Here is a 6,061-nt window from a genome sequence, read left to right on the forward strand (position 1 = left end):
TATCGCATCAGAAAAGTTTGATAGAACCAGCTAAATTTTAATAAACTTCCTAAAATCCACAAACAAAAAAAAAGGTTTTATGCTTGCTTCATGCGGTCTTTGGCATGGAAACACTTTTTTGCGATCAGCTCTGGCATTGCAAGCATTTTCTGTAGTGAGCTGTTTCTGATGTCGCCTTCTTATCAGATGTCTCTATTATGCATGTAAACAGGGCTTCAAGCAACATCGCCATTACTAGCCTAGAATGATGTAGGAAGCCTTTACGATGCTTGATTATTTTGCTTTAAATCAAATGTAAACACTTCAAACTCACGTTTCCTTTTTTTCAAACTTTTAAAAGTTCACTTAAAATTTGAATTTACGTATGTTGAATGGAAACACTGACTGCACTGCAGGTAGGTCCCTGATCCTTGGATTCTTCCTTTCTAGTGAAAGCAAGTCAGCCAGTGTTATCATCCTTCCACAAATAGGGAGGAGCAGGACCAAAATCACACTCTGTGTAGAGTGTGCTATTTTGGGTTTCCGGTTTGATTGAATAGCCCATATGAAAAAAAACATGATACTTTGACATTTGTCCTGCAGGTTTTAACTAGGTTCCAGGTCCGGCCCAGGGTCTTTCTGCATTGAGTTTGCATGTTCTCCCTGAGCATATGTGGGTTCTCTCTGGGTACTCTGGCTTCCACCCACAGTGGTTGTTTGTCTCTGTGTTGCCCTGCAATGGACTGGCAATCTGCCAGGGGTGTATCCTGCCTCCTGTCTGGAGATATGCATCAGGACATGGTAGCTCCTAGCTCGTTATAAAGTCAGGTGTTTTTTTATTTATATATAGGTTGGGGGGATCAATGAGTCCAAACCATGCCAGATTATTTCAGTTCCTAAACCTTTAATTATTAAAAATGGTTTGTTGGCCCAAAATTCTTAGTTTAGTTAAGATGCTTTTTCACTGCCTAAATGTTCTTTAAATGTCCATATTTGAGCCAAAAATAATGTTGTAAGGTTACAAGTATTGATATTGCTTTTCAGGTATGTGGTACAAACTGAAGGCACCATAATAACACAAACAAACATATTTTATATTCTAAGTTAATTTGGGCATTAATAAACAGTTTCAGGGAGTAATTATAGGGATTTGATCAGCAGTACTGAGTCTGTCTCGCTGCCAGCACCAAGATCAGCTTCTCTGATTGGTTGATGTGGCGCATTGGGTAGAAAAAATAAAATCTGAGTTAACTCCAGAGGCTGCTGCTTGAGATGCGCGACAATGCCACTCAGATACTCGGAAGCTCATGAGGCTCTGGTTTGACTGCTCGGATGCATCAAGATGTGTTGCTCCTGCTGCTTGAGATGTTCTGCAGGACCTTGTGCTGCAGGACGTTGTGCTGGGCCTTGTTGCGTGTCAACCATTTACTTTGCTTGCAAAACGACTGCTTCTGCTGCTTCAATTGCGTGCAGTGTGAATTTAGCATAAGGGCCCCTTTTCAATCAACAATATAAACTTATGTTCATGCTGGCTAAACAAAGTTGCTTTTAGTGGAATCTTAACTTTTAAAAATAATATCACTTGAAGTTATGTTGAATGCATATCTTGTATAGGATTTTTTTTCAAAGTCTATTGTCCATTGGAATGGGTATCAGGAGGTGGGTGAGTGTAGCTAACACTCATATAGTTGCTGTCGATGTAAAAAAACAAAAAACAAAAAAAACAAACTGTAAACTGTGATGAAATTGTAAACTGTAATGCTAAGATGGTAATGGTCAAATTGTATTACAGCTAAATAGCCACAACAAACCAGTTTTCATGGCTTCCAAATTCTTTGGTGCTGGCAGAGTAGAGGTGGGACCAATGTTTGATGGAGAATATGATGAAGCAATGGGTGGTGTTGGCCTGCTTTATCAACTAAGTCTGTATGCATAGAAATTTGATTGAAAAAATGTACCCTGAGAATGATGACACAAGTATGCATGCTTGGTGTGAGGGATTGCTGTTGAGTCACTGAGTCTATGCAATCAGCTGGTTTTCCTTGATAGAAAGCTGGATGACTGGATGATCTGGTTGAATTGTATAATGTCTTGAGATGACATGCGCTGTGAGTTGGAACTATAAAAATAAGCTGAATTGAACTAAAATGGAATCACACGATTTTGAAATGGCTAAGGCCAACAGTTTGTTGGAGTATACTGTAGTATGGACACCAATTGGGCCAACAGTCCAGTGTCTGGTAAGAATCCATAAAACGGTGGAAGCGAAACCCAGAAAAACCCAGTATGTATTCAGAACCACACCATGTGCCATGCAGACCAGTTCATAGACCAGGGTTCAAGGCCTGCACTTGAAGTGCAATATGATATGACTGACCACATGCCAAATTATGATGAAAAAAAGCAGCTTGTAGATGAAGGATGCCAAACTGTACAAGAAAAAGACACGTCTTGTGACACGAGCAACATCCACCTGTGCTTTGTGCCACATCAAAACTGCTTCAAGGTTGTTCATTCAAAATGAGAATATATGAAAACATTCCCAGGCTTAGTAACTACCAGGAAGAACTGAAAGTGCGACAAGATGGCAGCAGATAGACTGGCTTACGTCTGCAACTTTTCTTTACTGAGTCAACTGGTTGTCCTCATTTTTTTTTTCTTATTTTTCTTATTAGAGAATTTTTTAAAAGTTACCAGAGATTGGCTTCAAATTATGCTGGTTTCAATTAAAATGCTCGATATTTTCAAGGTCCAATTGAAAAGAAAAATATATCCAGCTATAATGGTTGCTTGGTAACTGAGGTCACAACTCTTTTATGGACTATGTATCTATTTACAACGATTGTCCCTGAGCTTTACACAAGCTATAATACTTCAGTTATCATTTCATACATATCAACAAAAAGCATTTCAGTATTTCTGTCTCCCTATGGAGGACCAGGAGCTGCAAGTGGAAGAGATGCGTGTGCTGAATGACAGGCTTATATATTTCACCTCCAAACTCTAGCTGTCAGCATCTTAACTTTGCTATTAAAAGAAAAAGAGCTGTTACTCAAATCATGGTTAGAATGTTCTAAATCCCCAAAAATAGAGCTAAAGACCCTAATAAGTATTCTGCTGTGAAAATGTATTGTTTAATATATTCCGTTTTTGGTTATTTACTAAACATTCGCTGGCAACTGTAATGTGTAGGGGAAACATAATTTTTTCCATTTCCTTTCCTTCATTCATTTTTTCACTTATTATTAATTCAGTTTTAATAGTTTTTTTTTTTAAATAATTATGAAACCTATTTAACACATTTGCCAAAGAATTAATTATTTTACAACCCCTCATTTCGCTACATAAATTCTCTTTTTTTTTTATTTCTTCATCAATTTCTGAGTCTTTTAATCGTAACCTGTGTGTCAGTTTCTCCATTAGGAATATGTTTTTAACCATAACAGTCTGTTGGTTGTTTTATGGACTGTCTTCTTCCCTCCAGTTCAGTTATTGCTTTTTTGGCCGCTATCACCATTGTCTTAACTAGATGTCATTGTCACAAAAACTCCCTCTTAAAATCTACCTTTGTATGATGGATCTTGAAGGGACTTTGTATCCTGAGACATTAGAAATGACATTAAAGATAATTTCCTAAAATTTATTGGATAATTTAATATATTTTAACAAATAAAAACTGAAGAATGGGACAAACTCTCTCTGAAAGTTCAATGAGGATCTCTGAATAATCCAATGTTGACAGAAATGACTGATAATAATAAATAGAACCCACCTGTGTGAAATCAAGTCTCCATATAAATGCACCTGCTCTGTGGTAGTCTCAGAGGTCTGTTTAAAGTGCAGAGAGCATCATGAAGAATTAGGAACACACCAGGCAGGTTTGACATAGTGTTGTGAAGTTTATAGCCAGATGCAGATAAAAACATCCTGCAGCTTTAAACATCCCAAGGAGCACTGTGCAAGTGATAATAAAATGCACTGGAAGGAGTATCAGACCACTACAAATCTACAAAGACCCAGCCATCTCTCTAAACTTTCAACTCAAACAAGGAGAAGATCAGAGATGATCAGAGAGGCCCGTAATCACTCTGGATAAAATGCAGAGATCTACAGCTGGGGTGGGAGACTGCTCATAGGACACAAGTTAGTTGTATACTGTACAAATTTTGTACAAGTAATTGCCTTGATAATGATTATGTAAATAAATAATTAAAGAAAACACATTCATGAAAAAAAACTGCAATATTATAAACAGTATATATAGTTGTGACTCACTAATATTTGAGTGAGTCACAACTACAAGTATATAAATACATTAATACATTATCCTTTAAATAGTTCTGATAGTTTAAATGATTCAAACCAACTTTGCTGTCCAGTATTTCCCACAGGTTCTGTTTGCTCCTGAGGAAGATGATTGTATTAAAGGAGAGACATTCGTAACTAAATAATAAAGCAGTTTATCTATGGCACTGGCTCTCCCTCCATGTCCCTTCGCCACTTTTCTCAGTCACACACATTTTACTGCAACACAAGTATAAACTAAACTAACTGTAATGAGTCTCGAAACTTTGGACCCAATATTCAAGCAGACATACAGTATCTGGATGAATTCAAACAAGCTTTTATTGAAACAACAAGCATGTGGCTGCTTGTCAGCAGGGGTTGGATCCGCATCATCTGTAGGAATAGAATCTCAGAATTAAGGGCTGATAACAACTACGGGCTGATAATGATCAGGTCAGCAAAAGTCACTGACCTGGTTCAGAGTTCAGTCCAGTCCCAGAGGAGGATTGTCCACAGCTTCCGGAGGGAGCCCTCCTCGGAGCTCAGAGTGATGAGCGGAGCTGACCCCAGCTGATGCCGAGAAACAACAATGTCCAGAAAGGAATATCCAGAGCCGAAGTCAAAGCAGAACCAAGTTTACAGACCAGAGGAAGTACCAAAGGGGGATCCAAGCCTTGGTCAGAAGAAAAGTCCAAGTTCGATAAGCTGGCAGAATCCAGGAATCAGTCAAGAACAGATCAGACTAACAGAGCTGACAGAGGCAAAGCAAAACCCGGGATCCACAAGACAGAAACAGGTCCCAATCAGATAATCAGAACAATAATCAGAACGCCAGAGTTACTCTCAACTAACACCTTGAATAATTTGGCATAATTTGGTGGCTGGAAAACAAGCAGCATAAATAGGAGCTAAAAACAGGTGGATCAGATAAGCAGTAACGAGAGGCTGGACAGAGTTAAATAGATAAACAGAATGAGTAATCAAGCCAGCCACCGGCACCAGGATCATGACACTAACTTAATCTTTTATTTATTTATTTTTTCTTTTAAACTAACCTAATCCGACTATAATGTAGAGTCTTACTGTTAAGATGTGCCATGTGAATAACTATTTGTTACAAATTAATCAGTGGATGTCTGTGGTAGGTATATGTATGTGAGTCTGGAATGTATGTTTGTCTCCATCTATTTTGGATCAATGTGCATGGAGCAAACTATTCAGAATAAATTCTAAACTAGAGGTTAATATAAAATTGCTTCCTGTCTGGTGCATTTAAATACTTTAGTAGTATTGAAATGTTCAGATTATTCACAGAAGCCTTGCTCGCAGCAGTCACATGACTGTGTCAAGATTGACTCGAGCTTAACATCGCTAAGGATACCGGTCCTCAAGGTTTTCATTTTGAAACTCCTGCTTTAGTCCCAATTTGACTCAATTTGTCTCATCCAAGTGTGTTGCTGTTGCACAATGACTGAAAGTAGGGACATTCTTTCATATATACAATAATGATCTTACTATTGACCCCATGAAAGATGAGAAGGAACAAAAGTTCAGAGTCATGTATGTTACATTTTTTTATGGTAGATTAGCAACAAGTTTGTGACTTGCATTCATTAAAAGTCTAAACCTGGGAGAAATTGTACTCATTGTCAGGTTTTAGTTGTGGTTTGGAGGACCCAAATGCAGAGGCAGAGGCTGAGGAGATCTCTTGGGAGTTTTAATGGGGCAAAACAGTAAACAAAGGCAGGGATCCAAAAATGCAACTAATAAAAAGACAAACCAGAACAGAGGAGAC

This window comes from Cyprinodon variegatus, unplaced genomic scaffold, assembly GCF_000732505.1.
Source record: "Cyprinodon variegatus isolate N-32 unplaced genomic scaffold, C_variegatus-1.0 Scaffold23, whole genome shotgun sequence".
Lineage (NCBI taxonomy): Eukaryota > Metazoa > Chordata > Actinopteri > Cyprinodontiformes > Cyprinodontidae > Cyprinodon > Cyprinodon variegatus.